Here is a 17,994-nt window from a genome sequence, read left to right as displayed (position 1 = left end):
AGGTGATACCTCATTGTAGTTTTAATTTGCATATCTCTAATGATTAGTGATGTTGAGCATCTTTTCATGTGCCTCTTGGCCATCTGTATGTCTTCCTTGGTGAAATGTCTATTTAAGACTTCTGCCCATTTTTTAACTGGATTGTTTGTTTTTTTGATATTAAGCTCTATGAGCTGTTTGTATATTTTGGAGATTAAGCATTTGTCTGTTGTTTCTTTTGCAAATATTTTCTCCCATTCTGAGGGTTGCCTTTTTGTCTTGTTTATGGTTTCCTTTGCTGTGCAAAAGCTTTTAACTTTCATTAGGTCCCATTTGTTTATTTTTGTTTTTATTTCCATTTCTCTGGGAGGTGGGTCAACAAGGATCTTGCTGTGATTTACATCATAGAGTGTTCTGCCTATGTTTTCCTCTAAGAGTTTTATAGTGTCTGGCCTTACATTTAGGTCTTTAATCCATTTTGAGTTTATTTTTGTGTATGGTGTTAGGGACTGTTCTAATTTCATTCTTTTACGTGTAGCTGTCCAGTTTTCCCACCACCATTTATTGAAGAGGCTGTCTTTTCTACATTGTAAATTCTTGCCTCCTTTGTCAAAGATAAGGTGACCATATGTGCATGGGTTTATCTCTGGGCTTTCTATCCTGTTCCATTGATCTATGTTTCTGTTTTTGTGCCAGTACCATACTATCTTGGTTACTGTAGCTTTGTAGTATAGTCTGAAGTCAGGGAGCCTGATTCCTCCAGCACCATTTTTCTTTCTCAAGATTGCTCTGGCTATTTGGGGTCTTTTGTGTTTCCATATAAATTGTAAAATTTTGGGTTCTAGTTCTGTGAAAAATGCCATTGGTAGCTTGATAGGGATTGCATTGAATCTGTAGGTTGCTTTGGGTAGTATAGTCATTTTCACAATGTTAATTCTTCCTCCAATCCAAGAACATGGTATATCTCTCCATCTGTTTGTATCATCCTTAATTTCTTTCATCAGTGTCTTATAGTTTTCTGCATACAGGTCTTCTGTCTCCTTAGGTACGTTTATTCCTAGGTGTTTTATTCTTTTTGTTGTAATGGTAAATGGGAGTGTTTCCTTAACTTCTCTTTCAGATTTTTCATCATTAGTGTGTAGGAATGCAAGAGATTTCTGTGCATTTTGTATCCTGCTACTTTACCAGATTCATTGATTAGCTCTAGTAGTTTTCTGGTAGCATCTTTAGGATTCTCCATGTGTAGTATCATGTCATCTCCAAACAGTGACAGTTTCACTTCTTTTCCAAATTGGATTCCTTTAATTTCTTTTCCTTCTCTGATTGCTGTGGCTAAAATTCCAAAACTATGTTGAATAGTAGTGGTGAGAGTGGGCAACCTTGTCTTGTTCCTGACCTTAGAGGAAATGGTTTCAGTTTTTCACCTTTGAGAATGATGTTTGCTGTGGGTTTGTCATATATGGCCTTTATTATGTTGAGGTAGGTACCCTCTGTGCCCACTTTCTGGAGAGTCTTTATCATAAATCGGTGTTGAATTTTGTTGAAAGCTTTTTCTGCATCTATTGAGATTATCATATGGTTTTTTATCCTTCAATTTGTTAATATGGTCTATCACATTGATTTGTGTGTTAAAGAATCCTTGCATTCCTGCGTTAAACCCCACTTGATCATGGTGTGTGATCCTTTTAATGTGCTGTTGGATTCTGTTTGCTAGTATTTTGTTGAGGATTTTTGCATCTTTGTTCATCAGTGATATTGGCCTGTAGTTTTCTTTCTTTGTGATATCTTTGTGTGGTTTTGGAATCAGGCTGATGATTGTAGCCTTGTAGAATGAGTTGGGAGTGTTCCTCCCTCTGCTATATTTTGGAAGAGTTTGAGAAGGATAGGTGTTAGCTCTTCTTTAAATGTTTGATAGAATTCGCCTGTGAAGCCACCTGGTTCTGGGCTTTTGTTTGTTGGAAGATTTTTAATCACAGTTTCAATTTCAGTTCTTGTGATTGGTCTGTTCATAGTTTCTATTTCTTCCTGGTTCTGTCTTGGGAGTTTGTACTTTTCTAAGAATTTGTCCATTTCTTCCAGGTTGTCCATTTTATTGGCATATAGTTGCTTGTAGTAACCTCTCATGATCCTTTGTATTCCTGCAGTGTCAGTTGTTACTTCTCCTTTTTCATTTCTAATTCTGTTGATTTGAGTCTTCTCCCTCTTTTTCTTGATGAGTCTGGCTAATGGTTTATCAATTTTGTTTCTCTTCTCAAAGAGGCAGCTTTTAATTTTCTTGGTCTTTGCTATCGTTTCCTGTATTTTTTTTCATTTATTTCTGATCTGATCTTTATGATTTCTTTCCTTCTGCTAACTTTGGGTTATTTTTGTTCTTCTTTCTCTAATTGCTTTAGGTGTCAAGTTAGGTTGTTTATTCGAGATTTTCTTGTTTCTTGAGGTAGGATTGTATTGCTATAAACTTCCATCTTAGAACTGCTTTTGCTGCATTCATAGGTTTTGGGTCATCGTGTTTTCATTGTCATTTGTTTTTAGGTATTTTTTTATTTCCTCTTTGATCTCTTCAGTGGTCTCTTGGTTATTTAATAGCGTATTGTTTAGCCTCCATGTGTTTGTATTTTTTACAGTTTTTTTTTCCTGTAATTGATATCTAGTCTCATAACGTTGTGGTTGGAAGAGGTATTTGATATAATTTCAATTTTCTTAAATTTACTAAGGCTTGATTTGTGACCCAACATATGATCTATCTTGGAGAATGTTCCCTGAGCCCTTGAGAAGAAAGTGTATTCTGTTCTTTTTAGATGGAATGTCTTATAAATATAAATTAGGTCCATCTTGTTTAATGTGTCATTTAAAGCTTGTGTTTCCTTATTTGTTTTCATTTTGGATGTTCTGTCCATTGGTTTAAGTGGGGTGTTAAAGTCCCCTACTATGATTGTGTTAATGTCAATTTCCCATTTTATGGCTGTTAGCATTTGCATTATGTATTGTGGTGCTCCTATGTCAGGTGCATAAATATTTACAGTTGTTCTATCTTCTTCTTGGATTGATCCCTTGATCATTATGTAGTGTCCTTCTTTGTCTCTTGTAATAGTCTTTATTTTAAAGTCTATTTTGCCTGATATGAGAATTGCTACTCCAGCTTTCTTTTGATTTCCACTTACATGGAATATCTTTTTCCATCCCCTCACTTTCAGTCTGTATGTGTCCCTAGGTCTGAAGTGGATCTCTTGTAGACAGAATATTTATGGGTCTTGTTTTTGCATCCATTCAGCCAGTCTGTGTCTTTTGGTTAGAGCGTTCCATTTACATTTAAGTTAATTATCGATATGTATGTTCCTATTACCATTTTCTTAATTGTCTTGGGTTTGTTATTGTAGGTCTTTTCCTCCCCTTGTGTTTCCTGCCTAGAGAAGTTCCTTTAGCATTTGTTGTAGAGCTGGTTTGGTGGTGCTGAATTCTCTTAGGGTTTGCTTGTTTGTAAAGGTTTTAATTTTTCTGTCAAATCTGAATGAGACCCTTGCTGGGTAGAGTAATCTTAGTTTTAGGTTTTTCCCTTTCATCACTTTATTTATTTATTTATTTATAAATTTATTTATTTATTTTATTTTATTTTTGCCTGCGTTGGGTCTTCATAGCTGCACGTGGGCTTTTCTCTAGTTGCAGCGAGCCAGGGCTACTCTTCATTGCGGTGAGTGGGATTCTCATTGCGGTGGCTTCTCTTGTTGTGTAGCATGGGCTCTAGATGCGCAGCCTTTAGTAGTTGTGGCATGCAGGCTCAGTAGTTGTGGCTTGCGGGCTCTAGAGTGCAGGCTCAGTAGCTGTGGCACATGGTCTTAGTTGCTCCATGGCATGTGGCATCTTCCTGGACCAGGGCTCGAACCTGTGTCCCCTGCATTGGCAGGTGGATTCCTAACCACTGCACCACAAGGGAAGTCCCCTTTCATCACTTTAAATATGTCCTGCCACTCCCTTCTGACTCGCAGAGTTTCTGCTGTAAGATCAGCTGTTAACCTTATGGGGTTTCCCTTGTATGTTATTTGTTGCTTTTCCCTTGCTGCTTTTAATATTTTTTCTTCGAATTTAATTTTTGATAGTTTGATATGCGTCTTGGTGTGTTTCTCCTTGTGGTTATCCTGTGTGGGACTCTCTGTGCTTCCTGGACTTGATTGATTATTTCCTTTCCCTTGTTAGGAAGTTTTCAACAATAATCTCTTCAAATATTTTCTCAGACCCTTTATTTTTCTCTTCTTTTTCTGGGACCCCTTTAATTCGAATGTTGGTGCATTTAATGTTGTGCCAGATGTCTCTGAGACTGTCCTCAATTCTTTTCATTCCTTTTTCTTTATTATGCTCTGTGGCAGTTATTTCCACTATTTTATCTTCCAGGTCACTTATCTGTTCTTCTGCCTCAGTTATTCTGCTATTGATTCCATCTAGAGTATTTTTAATTTCATTTATTGTTTTGTTCATCACTGTTCGTTTGCTCTTTAGTTCTTCTAAGTCCTTGTTAAATGTTTCTTGTATTTTTTCCATTCTATTTCTGAGATTTTGGATCACCCCTACTGTCATTACTCTGAATTCTTTTTCAGGTAGACTGCCCATTTCCTCCTCATTTGTTTGCTGTGGTGTGTTTTTACTTTGCTCCTTTATCTGCTGCATATTTCCCTGTCTTCTCATTTTGTTTAACTTACTGTGTTTGGGATCTCCTTTTCACAGGCTGCAGGTTTGTAGTTCCTGTTATTTTTGGTGTTTGCCCTCAGTGGGTGAGGTTGGTTCAGTGGGTTGTGTAGGCTTCCTGGTGGAGGGAACTGGTGCCTGTGTTCTGGTGGTTGTGGCTTGATCTTGTCCTTCTGGAGGGCAGGACCACATCCAGTGGTGTGTTTTGGAGTGTCTGTGAACTTAGTATGATTTTAGGCAGCCTCTCTGCTAATGGATGGGGTTGTGTTCCTGCCTTGCTAGTTGTTTGGCATGGGGTGTCTAGCACTGGAGCTTGCTGGCTGTTGGGTGGAGCTGGGTCTTAGTGTTGAGATGAAGCTCTCTGGGAGAGCTCTCACCAACTGATATTACGTGTGGCCGGTAGGTTTCTGGTTGTCTAATGTCCTGGTCTTGGCCCTCCCACCTCGAAGGCTCAGGCCCGACACCCGGCAGGAACACCGTGACCCTGCCAGCCACACGGCTCAGAAGAAAAGGATGAGAGAGAAAAAAAATGAAAAAACAAAAACGAACAGCCAGACCATCGAACAAATGGTAAAAGCAAACCTATACAGACAAAATCTGTAGAATACACATACACACTCACAAAAAGAGATAAAGAAAAAATATATATGTATATAAAAAAAAGAAAGAGAACAACCAAACCAGTAAACAAATCCACCAATGATAATATGCACTAAATACTATATTAAGATCAACATAAAAGTAGAAAAAAATTAGACGCAGAAGGCAAACCACAAGTCTACAGTTGCTCCCAAAGTCCACCGCCTCAGTTTTGGGAACAGTCAGTGTCTATTCAGGTATTCTTCAGGTGCAGGGTTTATCAAGTTGATTGTGGGGATTTAACCTGCTGCTCCTGAGGCTGCACAGTGAAATTTCCCTCTCTCTTCTTTGTTCGCACCACTCCTGGGGTTCAGCTTTGGTTTTGGCCCTGCCTCTGCGTGTCGGTCGCCCTCAGACATCTGTTCCTGCCCAGACAGGAGGGGGTTAAAGCAGCGACTTACTAGGGTGCTCTTGCTCACTCAGGCCGGGGGGAGGGAGGGGTAAGGTAGTCATAACTGGAATACAGGGCGAGCCTGAGGTGGCAGTGGCCGGCATGACATTGCAACAGCCTGAGGTGTGCCGTGTGTTCTCCCGGGGTAGTTGTCCCTGGAGCTTGGGACCCTGGCAGTGGCGGGCTGTACAGGCTCCCAGTGGGGTGTGGATAGTGACCCGTGCTTGCACACAGGATTCTTGGTGGCAGTGGAAGCAGCCTTAGCATTTCATGCCTGTCTCTGGGGTCCGAGCTGATAGCCACAGCTCATGCCCATCTCTGGAGCTCACTTAGGCAGCGCTCTGCTTTCTGTGGGCACAGTGGGGAGGAATCCCCTTTCCTCGTGCACCCTGAAACAAAGGTCTCTTGACTCTCCAGCAGGTCCAGACTTTTTCCCGGACTTCCTCCTGGCTAGCCATGGTGCAGTAGCCCCCTTCAGGCTGTGTTCACGCAGCCAACCCCAGTCCTCTCCCTGGGGTCTGACCTCCGAAGCCCGAGCCTCACCTCCTAGCCCCCACCCGTCCCGGCAGGTGAGCAGACAAGCCTCTCAGGCTGGTGAGTGCTGGTCGGCACCAATCCTTTGTGTGGGAATCTCTCCACTTTGCCCTCTGCACCCCTGTTGCTGCGTTCTCCTCCGTGGCTCCAAAGCTTCCCCCACCCCGGCCCCCACCCCCGTCTCCACCGGGGCTTCCTAGGGTGTGGAAACTTTTCCTCCTTCACAGCTCCCTCCCAGAGGTGCAGGTCCCATCCCTATTCTTTCGTCTCTGTTTTTTCTTTTTTCTTTTGCCCTACCCAGGTATGTGGGGATTTTCTTGCCTTTTGGGAAGTCTGAGGTCTTCTGCCAGTGTTCAGTAAGTGTTCTGTAGGAGCTGTTCCACATATAGATGTATTTTTGATGTATTTATGGGGAGGAAGGTGATCTCCACGTCTTACTCCTCTGCCATCTTGAAGGCCCAACCTGTTTTGCAGATTTTAAAAAGGTTAAGACAAGGTTCTCATGTGAGATTCCTGGCTAATGTATACTCATGTCTCAAATCTTGCCTTCAGTGTCACTTCCTGGGGACAACCTTCTCAACTCCCCCAGATTAAGTAAGGTCTCTTGATCATGTGCTCCCACAGTACCCTGTGACTCTCTTTCTTAGCTATTGCCATGAATTATTATAAAGGGAAGAAACAGCTTGAAATTTCACTCAAAAGAGATTCACTTTATTCATTTGAAACTATACTTCATCTTATTCTATAATGGCATCATTGTTACTGAACCCTAAATCCTCCTGGGTGGTTGCTCAGCCTCTTGAGAAGCAGTGGGAGGCTGGTGTGTGATCTGGGAGGAATGTAGGACATCAGTAGAACTGGTGAGGTTCTAAGCCAGGCCAGGGGTCGGAAGACTCATTTAGATTGCTGGTTTGTTGTAAACGGATATAACTCTAAAACAGCCAGACAGAAGAGATGAATAGGGCAAGATATGGAAAAGGGCATGGAACATCCACGCCCTGTCTGAGTGTACCACATGTTCGCCAACCCAGAAGCTCCTGGATTTCAATTAATTTAGATTAAGCTCTTGGATTAGCTTGATGATGGAATAGGTGGCTCTTCAGTTGCTTCTCCTGCAGGATGCAATGTGTGGGGTCCCCAGTAACTGAGTCCTCTCTTTTTACAGTGATCTAAAGTAAGGCCTCAGACAGAGGAGAGTATTCCAGAGCAAAACCTACCGTTTCCTCTCTGGATTTCAAGCTACCTCTTTTCAGAGATGTTTAGAGTGAGAACATGGTGTTTGGAGTATTTATCATTGGAGCTGAATTGAATTATTTTTCTATATCATGGACTCTTTGAAGAAAAGAAGGACACAAGAGACCTGGAGTAGACTGGTAGGACTCCCAAGATCAACCTGAACTTGAAGTTGTAAAAGCCATAGTGGAGGGTAGTGGGAATGGTGAAGTAAAGACCAACATGGATATGGTCAGTAGAAGATAAGGTGTGCTGGCTTCTCAGGCCATGTTGTCAGGAAGGATGGACTAGAGTATTTATTCTTTTATGTAGTCATTCCTTTATTCAACAAACATCTATTTATTACCTGCTATGTACCAAGTAAGAACCGGGCTTATAGTAGTGACCATGATAGGTCTTTGCTTTCATAGAATTTGCATTATTTTTTTTGTGGGGGAATCACTGATAGGTAGATAATAATAATAATTAAATTTCTAAACCTTAATTCAAAAAGAGTCATGTACCACAGTGTTCATTGCAGCTCTATTTACAATAGCCAGGACATGGAAGCAACCTAAGTGCCCATCAACAGATGAATGGATAAAGAAGATGTGGCACATACATACAATGGAATATCACTCAGCCATGAAAAGAAACGAAATTGAGTTATTTGTAGTGAGGTGGATGGACCTAGAGACTGTCATATAGAGTGAAGTAAGTCAGAAAGAGAAAAACAAATACTGTATGCTAACACATATATGTGGAATCTAAAAAAAAAAAAAAAAAGTTCTGAAGAACCTAGGGGCAGGACAGGAATAAAGACGCATATGTAGAGAATGGACTTGAGGACACGAGGAGGGGGAAGGGTAGGCTAGGACGAAGTGAGAGAGTGGCATGGACATGTATACACTACCAAATGTAAAATAAACAGCTAGTTGGAAGCAGCCACTTAGCGCAGGGAGATCAGCTCGGTGCTTTGTGTCCACCTAGAGGGGTGGGATAGGGAGGGTGGGAGGGAGATACAAGAGGGAGGAGATAGGGGGATATATGTATACATATAGCTGATTCACTTTGTTATACAGCAGCAACTAACACAACATTGTAAAGCGATTATCCTCCAATAAAGATGTTAAAAAAAAATAAGTAAATTTCTAAAAACTAACCAAGCAACATAAACATCAGGTAGTGATGTGTACATTGCAAATATTTAAACTAGGCAATGTGATAATGAGTGTCAGCATATCTATGCTGTTTGGCTGGTTGGAGGAATCATGCAGTAAAGGTGATGGTTACTTGAGATCTAACAAGCCGAAGCCTGGCAAAAACTGGGGACATGGCATTGCCATCAGAGAGTGTGGTTAGAGCAAAGGCTCTTAGGAAGGAACAAAGTTTGTGGTTTGGAGGAAGCAAAGAAGGCCAATGTGGCTGGAACAGAGAGGGTGAAGTGGAGAGTGTGAGAGAGGAGGCTAACATAAAAAATAAAAGGGAGGGGCAGATGATGTAGTACTCTGTAAACTAGGATTAGGAACTTGCATAGCAGTATATAATGGGGAACCATAAGAAAAATTTAAGCAGATGATACATAAGTATGTACTATGCTGTGTTTACAATATGAACTTGTGCTATTTTATTAGTAGTAACTAAAATATAAATTGGGTAAAGAGTGTGGTACTTGAGGTCTGGCTTGAGATGGTGGTGTCTATTTACATGAGGTCAAGATAAGCAGAGGATTTGAATTTAAAGCCAAATTTCTTTTTTTCCTGATTGCAGACCAGCTTTCTTTGTCCCACCAGCAGTTGTACATCTATGTATAGCTCGATTTCACTGATACAATGAATATCTGTGGAAATCTTTATACATGTGTGCAAATATGATGAATTCCTAGAACTGAAATTTTTAATACTTACAGCAACTCCACAATTCCCTTTAAACAAAAAAAGGGAATTATTTCATTACATTTCAACCAATATCATTTGAGTATTCCCACCCAATTTCCCAAACCCTGGCCCAAACTGAGTATTGTAAGTTATTTTGATATTTGACCAATCTGCTTGATGAGAAATGATACTTTATTGTTGTTTTCATATTTATTAGAAATTCCTAAAGGAGGCTGAATCATTTTTCATGAATTTATTGGCCATAATGGATGATTTACTTGCTTTTATGCTTTTGATGTTTTTCTGTTGACTATTAGAATTATTTGAGGTACGGTACTTCAGTACAATGAAATAGTATTCCAACATTAAGGAGAATGGGGAAATTACATGAATAAAATAGAAATATTATTATACCATATTTTTTAGTAAAAATAATGCAAATTGGTATGTAAAGTATGATTTCATTTTTTCATTTGGATAATAGTTACAGATAATATGCACATCCACTATTGAAAGGGCATTTTCTCTCCTAACTCCTATCTTTTATAACTTGAACTTTCTTCTATATCAATTCTTTTTCTAATATTTCTTCAATTTCATCTGCATCTAATTATATATTTTTTAACTTTTAAAAAAAGTGAAGTATAATTGACATATAATATTACATTAATTCAGGTGTACAACATAATGATTCAACATTTATATACATGAGATAATCACCATGATAATCTAGTTACTATCTGTACCACACAAAGTTATTGAATATTATTGACTATATCCCCTATTCTGTATATTACGTCTCTGTGACTTATTTATTTTATAACTGGAAGTTTGTGTCTCTTAGTGCTCTTCACCTATTGTGCCCATCCCCCCACCCCCTGCATTCTGGCAACCACCAGTTTGTTCTTTGTATCTATGAATCTGATTCTGTTTTGTTTGTTTTGTTTTTTTAGCTTCCACATATAAGTGAAATCATACAGTATTTGTCCTTCCCTGCCTGACTTATTTCACTCAGTGTGATACCCTCTAGCCCCATTCATCATGTTACAAATGGCAGGATTTTATTCTTTTTTTAATGACTGAGTAATAGTCCATATGTGTATACACACACATATCACATCTTCTTTATCCATTCACCTATCTATGGACACTTTGTTTGCTTTCATATCTTGGCTATTGTAAATAATGCTGTGATAAACACAGGGCTGCCTATATCTTTTCATATTAGTGTTTTAGTTTTCTTCAGGTAAATAACCAGAAGTGGAATTGCTGAATCATATGGCAGTTCTGTTTTAATTTTTTTGAGGAACCCCCATATTTTTTTCCATAGTGGTTGGAATCAGATTATTTTTTTGTTGTTGAGTTGTATAAGTTCTTTATATATTCTGTGTGTTAACCCATAATCAGATATTAATTATATCTTTAATAGCAACTATTATATCCAAAGTTCCAGTTAGGGCAAATCTTTATTTTAATTTACATATTCCATATATTGCTTTATAGCTAAATCATCTTTTGTCACTCACTACATCTTTACTCAGGAATAGGTCTTTTAAAACAATCTCTTCTTGACACATATTTTCCACTAACATGTAGCATTATTTAGATGGGAGCTTCCACACCTGGCTGTGCACCAGACTCATTTAAAGAGTTTGTAAAACATATAAATTCCCAGTTCTATCCATGAAGATTCAGATACAAGAAGTCTGGGGTGTGCTTAAAAATCTGTATTTTTTAAAGTTTCCCAACTGATTTAGATGCATAAGTTTGGGAACAACTAATTTAGAACTGACCAGAAACAATTTTTTAAACATTTTTAGTATATTTGAAGGTTGATCTCAAAATATTCTTCCTCTACCTCTTCAACATGGACTTAACTATCATTTTTGTTTTGGAAGTTGATCAACCCTCAAGATATTTGATATTTTCATACTGGCATTACTGAAATGCAGAAAATAATCCAAAAACCTAAAATGTGCCAGTGTATACCTATATCAATTTGCCCATAAAAATAAGCATTGACTTCCTAAGAGAAAATAAAATCAGCTGGTACTTACTGAAATTTAAGTTATGGGCCTAATGAAAGTCAGGTCTAAAAGGAATTAGTTCCATTCTACATGTCTTTCTAAATGCCCATTTCAAGAATGTTGGGTTTATTCATGTTAGTTCAGATTTGTCATCTGGAGAATGAGGGGTATAGATCTGCTCTCCCATCTGTTGGATTCCCAAACTCTCCAACACTCATACCTTCAGTCATGAGACACACTTTCCCCAGGGTTTCCATGGTTTCCTGTGTACACATCTGTTATCAGACTCCTTCCTGTGTTCCTCTTGGTGACAAAAATCTTTCGTCTTCTCCATGTTGGTATCCCCAGCTTGGTGTCTAGAACGCAGAGGGGCTCAACGGTACTGCCTCATCTTGATTTCTTTGTTTGCAGTTACTCTCATCTCTGGAATGCTTCTGATTTTCTTAGGCCTGCCTCTAGCCAGTATTGCTACCCTCCCGAGATGTGCGGTCTTGTGGTTCCACATGTGGAAGTTCTTAGAAGACAGAACATTTTCTACCATGTCTTAATTTCACCGTTACCTATCATGCCTAGTTCGTATGAGAACAAATGCTTGCTGAACTGAACTGAATCTCTCTGCACTGGAGAACATGTTCTTAAACTTTTTAAGTTTAAAAAAATAGATATAGTTAATGTGGTGAAATGGTTACAAAATTGATTTGAACTCAATAGACTCAGATGGAAGATTTTTAAAGTTTAAATATCTTTGAATAAAACAGACTTTATTTTGGATCTCCCCAATTGCATTTTCCTTAAAAAAGCATAAAAAAACTTCAATTTTCTGATTACCCTTTTTTATATTGATTTACACTTTCTCCTTTCAGATGGAAACAAAGGACTAACCTATAGTATATTTCTTAGGAGTAAATGCCTATCGAGTACCTACAAATGATTAAATATTATCTAGAGGACACAAAAAAGATAGAATGGAAATATATATATTCCAACTTTGGAGATACATATTTAAAACAATATATTCTTTTTTCAAAATTATTTCTTCACATTCATGGCTATATTTTAAATTATGGAATAGCAATAAAAGGTAATACAATACTAGGTATTTAAAAACAAAGTCAGCATGTTGAAACGGTAAGCCTTTCTCTGTGTTATGAAAACCAGGACCCACTAATGAAAAGCTGCTGAAAGAATTTGTAGAACACATGGAAGCCCTGAGCTTCTGGCTCCTTTAAGTTCCAGTTTGAAAACTCTTTATTTAAGGAACATAATTAATCACAACTGTCATGAGGCATTTGAAAGTCAATACCAATCTACAGCAATAAATAAAGGGGGAGAATTTCTGCTGAGTTAAAAACTGATCATAGACTGCTGAAATCCGGAACCACCCGAGTGAGAATATATGATTATTATCATCCAATGCTCGGTTAACTATTTCAATAGTGTGGTCCAGTGGACAGTTTGAGAATACATTTTGGCAAAAAAATTAACTTTTAAAAAAATGCTTAGATAATCTTACAATAGCAACTGTTTAATTTTGAATGAAGATACATGCAATTGTTAGCTTTAGTTCTAGGCATCTCTAATTAAATAAAAGCAAATCAATCAAGAACACATTTCAAGTACAATTTTCCAATACGAAAATCTTCAGATGGCTTCAAGTGTAAGCAGTATTAGCTTAGAGTTATATCCTATAAAAGAGTAATTGGACATTTGATTTAAATCTTTTTTGCTCAATATAATATTCTGGCTGGGTATCTCTACTTGGGGAAGTTTGCAGTTCAGGGGATATTTTTCATTTACTTTGAGGAGAGAGCATCTTATTTAGAAACCACAGCATCATGTTTTAAATATTTACCAGCTAAAAAAATATTTTAAAGTAGGAATTCTCATCCAGATAGGAAATTCAATTCCCCCAAGTAAGAACAAATGCTCTTTTAACACTTGTGTGAATTATTGAAGATTTGGATGTCAAATTCATTTTTGCAAGTATATTATTGAGTTATTTCAATAACTGGAATCACTTGAAAGTGTGAGGTAGCGATTTCAGAATAGATCTGCTTGATCCTAAAATCATGAAAAAGTTAATGGAAATAAGGTTTAATGAATTTTAGTTATTATATTTGTCAACCAAATTGCATTTGCACTGTTTCAATGTTTAATTGCCTTCTTTGTGGAACTGTTTATGTGTTAACATATAACTGAGTTTTCCCCAGAATTTCTAAATTTGAAGTTGCTTATAATGTCTGTCATAGCCAATTCTACACAACATTATCTCTTTGCCTTGGTCCTACTGTGCTGTAACATCTTCAGAAGATGATGGTGATAGTGAGCAAAGCCTCTTGGTTTTGCCATGATGATTAGTTATAATCACATAACAGCCAGAATGGCAATATGGTACCAACACCTTGTGTGGTCAAGTTGTAATGGGCCTGGCAGCTGGAAAATAATAATCCAAAGGCATATTTGCCTACATTTTTGGCATGTCATGGCAATTACATGGCATTACATATGCTGACAACTTGAGATGATAACCATATTTTCATTATAAAAGGGAGAAGGATCTTTGGCATTAGGGATGGGGAAAAGATGAATTATGGAGCAATCATTCCTCTCCCACTGGACTTTAGCCTGGAAAATTTCATTTCTAATGAACCAAGCACTGGAAATATTTTAATGCTTTTATAACTTGGATGTTTATTTGAAATATTTAAATTAAAACTGCAGACTTATTACAGATTTTGCATCACTCTTTAGAGGTTATTACTTTCTCTTAGTGAACTGATGTCTGAAGAAATTAATAGGCAAATAGAAAACTGTTTGTAAGATAATTCTTGGAATGTTCCACTTATGTCACTTGAATTAATTCAGAAGTTGTTTAAACCCTGGTAGCTCATGGGAACTGTCCTTTGTTTACCTCAAGATAAGCCCTTTTATGAAAATGTTTTGCAGCACCTACTTTCAGGTAGAACTGAATAAATATGCCCTTCGTGTTCTTAGAGTGATATAAATATAGTTTGAATCATTTTGGATCCCAAATTGCTAGATTTGGATATGGTGTATCCATGATTCATATTAAATTCCTAGGGACAGATGCTAGGTCTGTTCTCCCTACAGAATGCCTGCAAGGCCTTGCAAAATTAGGTCCTAATAACTTTTTTAATGACAATGATTTAGAATTGCAGTCTCATTTTTTCTTTCAAATTATGAGATGTTCTTGCTGCACTTTGAGTAGACTTTCGTAAGTGTATTGGAAAAGTGCATAAACTCTCCTAGAAATAATGGGTATTTTAAATTCAACTAGGCCTAACTCAGCTGGGTTTTCTTGAAACTAATACATGTGTGAATTGCATTTATTAATTTAAATATTTTTTTCCTTTTAGTTTGCCTTGTTCTAGAATGGTTTAAGGCATTTACCAAAATGCATATAAATAAGACCAAGAAAATGGGGGAGGGAGGGATTAAAAAGTAGACTAACAAATCTGGGAGAATGAAGGTGAGAAAAATAAGATGAAATTAAGGGTGTGATTAGAAGCAAAGCATATGCTGAGAGGACATTTTCCAGTGATAAGAAACAGATACATCTTAAACTTTCTGGCAGATCATGAAAACACAGGATCATGGTTGGTTAACTATCTCAAAGTGTCCATACAATAAGAACAAAGCAGTTACTCAGAAGAATAAAACAATTCTCTAAATTGAATCTAAAGAAATATTTTCGCAGTACATTCTCAGAAAAAAACTATGGTGCAATGTGTTAAACAGTGCTCTCCACATAATTCTTTCAATAAATGCAAAAGTATGTTTCAGGAACCTATTTTTTAATAATGTCCCTCAAAGTGGATTAAAGACATTGGATCATGGAAGAATTAAGGGGAAAAAAGAAAAAGCAAACAGGTTGTACAGGGTGGTAAAACAATATGACGTTTTCTCATAGTCTGCCTTAATTCATGGAAAAAATAGTGTAGATAGAGAAATTTATCTGTATAGTCACCACCTGACCTCAAAATGTCTTATGGTACATCATACAATGCTCTACACATATAAAAAATTTGATATCAAATTAAAGAAGTAGTGAGTATAATTTTGAATTATCTGTTTACTCTAAAGTATACTCATTTTGAACAATTAAAAACAGCACAGGACTGTATAAAGTAAGAAGTTGAAATTTCTCCACCTCTTAGCATCACTTGCGAGAGTTAACTTTCTTAGCTATTTTAATTCTATCTTTTCAGAGCATTTTTTAAAAGTATAATCTATTTATCACTAATGGTACAGATGAACCAGTTTGCGAGTCAGAAATAGAGACACAGATATAGAGAACAAATGTATGGACACCAAGGGGGGAAAAGGGGGTGGGTGGTGGTGGTGGGATGAATTGGGAGATTGGGGTTGGCATATATATACACTATTATGTATAAAATAGATGAGTAATAAGAACCTGCTGTATACAAAAATAAATACATATATGCAAAAAAAATGTTTACTCATTTAGACCAAAAAAAAGTATAATCTATTTATCACTATTTAATTTTTAATAAGATGGAATACTAATATACATCTTTCTGTTTTGTAATTTATTTTTTAAAGCTAACACTACATTCTGGACTTCTTCTGTGCCTTCCTGGCTTCACCATACCTTTCCTAAAGCTGTACAATTTGCTAGCTGTGTGACTTGGGCAAGTTACTTAATCACTCTGCATTTTATTTCCTCATTTGAAAAATGGAAATAGTAATAATATTTAGTTTATAGGAGTGTTATAATGATTAAATGAGGTAATACTTATAAGACATTTATAACAATGGCTGGCACTATACACCATCCAAAACATTGTTATTATTGCTATACAGCTTATTCTTTTTACTGACTGCTTTGGGAATATACTCTAATTTATGTTTTATTTAATCAGTTTTATATTGGACAGTTTTTATTTAGTCAGTTTTATATTTTATATTTAATTGGACACTGAAATAGTAGAAGCTAGATTTTTTTTGGTAAGAATACTTCATATGAGTTCTACCACTTTAACAAATTTGTAAGTGCACAATATAGTTTTGTTAACTACAGACACAGTGTTGTACAGCAGATCTTTAGAGCTTATTCAGCTTGCATAACTAAAACTTTATAACTTTATACCCATTGAACAACGACTCTCCATTTCCTCTCCCCTCAGCCTCTGGCAACCACCACTCTATTCTCTGCTTCTATGAGTTTGACTCTTTTAGATACTGCATGTAAGTGGAATCAAGCAGTATTTATCTTTCTCCATCTGGCTCATTCACTTAGCAAAATGTCCTCCAATTCATTCCATATTGTTGTGTATGGCAGGATTTCCTTCTTTTTTAAGGCTAAATAATATTCGTTGGACACTGAAATAGTAGAGGTTAGATTTTGAACTGTAATGTACAGTAAGAAGATTTTGAAAGTTTGAAGAAGAGATAACAGCTGATTTGAAAGAAGTGGAGAACAAATTAAGAATTGTTTTGGAAAAGAGGATGGCAGCAAGTCTAAGAGGAGACACAGAAAGACCTTGAAAGAAGGATTCTCCAGGTTCCTGGAGTGCAGTTACCTATTTCTCAGTGTACTCACAGTTAACTTTCTGGGGAAAAAATTGTATTTTTTCCTTAAAATCCCTATATCTAAGAATGCCACAATTTTAATTTCAGCACCCAGAAAAAAATGTATGAAAGAAACATAGAAGTAGCAGCCATTGGCTCCACAAAAACTGAGCAAAGAAAAGCATACAATTAAACCAAACAAATAAAAAACCCACAGCTTAATGTGAAGCGCTTATGGACCCTCCCTTTATTAATGAACAATGGACAATCCGTTGTTAGGGCCCAGAGCTGTTTGGCACAAAATTTAATTCAAAGCATTAGAGGTCTTTGCTAATTCCCTGCTTATATTTCAGTGGCACTAATGTGGCTTTCAAGAAAGTAGAGCAAACTGATTGACTTCAGGGTTGAATTTACTTGCCTTGAGCACTGCGCTTAAATTATCTGGGTTTGGAAGAAAGAGCACTGGAAAAGATCTGCTGACATGGTTGTGGTAATTTGCTATGGACCTCTGCTACATGCTCAGCACTCTCAAACATCACTCAAGGCTAACTAGCTAATTTAGTGTACTACAAATGCCAATAATTACTCTTTATTGAGCCCTAATTATGTGCCAGGCATTATGCTAGGTGCTTTACAATCCTTCCCACTAATATTCCTGCATTGGGTTGAATAGTGTCCCCCCCAAAATTCATGTCCACGCCAGAACCTCAGAATGTGACCTTATTTGGAAATAAGGTCTTCGCAGATGTAATTGGTTAAGATGAGGTCATACTGGATTAGGATGGGCCCTAATCCAATGACTGATGTCTTTATATGAAGAGAAAACAGAGGCACATAGAAGAATGGCAGGTGGCCACAGAGGCAGAGATTGGAGTGCTGACATCTACAAACCAAGGTACACCAAGATTGCCAACAACCTCCAGAAGCTAGGAGAAGGGCATAGGATAGTCTCTCCCTCATAGCCTGTAGAAGAACCAACCCTGCTAGTACCTTGATTTCAGACTTCTGGTCTCCATGACTGTGAGAAAATAAATTTTAGGTTTTTTTAAGCCGCCAGTTTGTGGTAATTTCTTCTGTTTTAGGAAACTAATACAATTCATATAAA

General features: G+C 37.3%; 1 long non-coding RNA gene across 1 annotated transcript in view; it reads left to right on the top strand.

Annotated features, from left to right (window-relative positions):
• Nucleotides 1–7,438, top strand: part of LOC132362195 (uncharacterized) — a 509,367-nt gene extending 501,929 nt beyond the window's left edge. Inside the window, exon 4 of the long non-coding RNA XR_009502296.1 lies at nucleotides 7,386–7,438. This is a non-coding gene — a long non-coding RNA (uncharacterized LOC132362195). The remainder of the gene's footprint in view (nucleotides 1–7,385) is intronic.
• The last annotated feature ends 10,556 nt before the right edge of the window (nucleotides 7,439–17,994 follow it).

This window comes from Balaenoptera ricei, chromosome 3 (assembly GCF_028023285.1).
Source record: "Balaenoptera ricei isolate mBalRic1 chromosome 3, mBalRic1.hap2, whole genome shotgun sequence".
Classification (NCBI taxonomy): Eukaryota; Metazoa; Chordata; class Mammalia; order Artiodactyla; family Balaenopteridae; genus Balaenoptera; species Balaenoptera ricei.
This window is presented reverse-complemented; position numbering and strand designations above follow the sequence as displayed.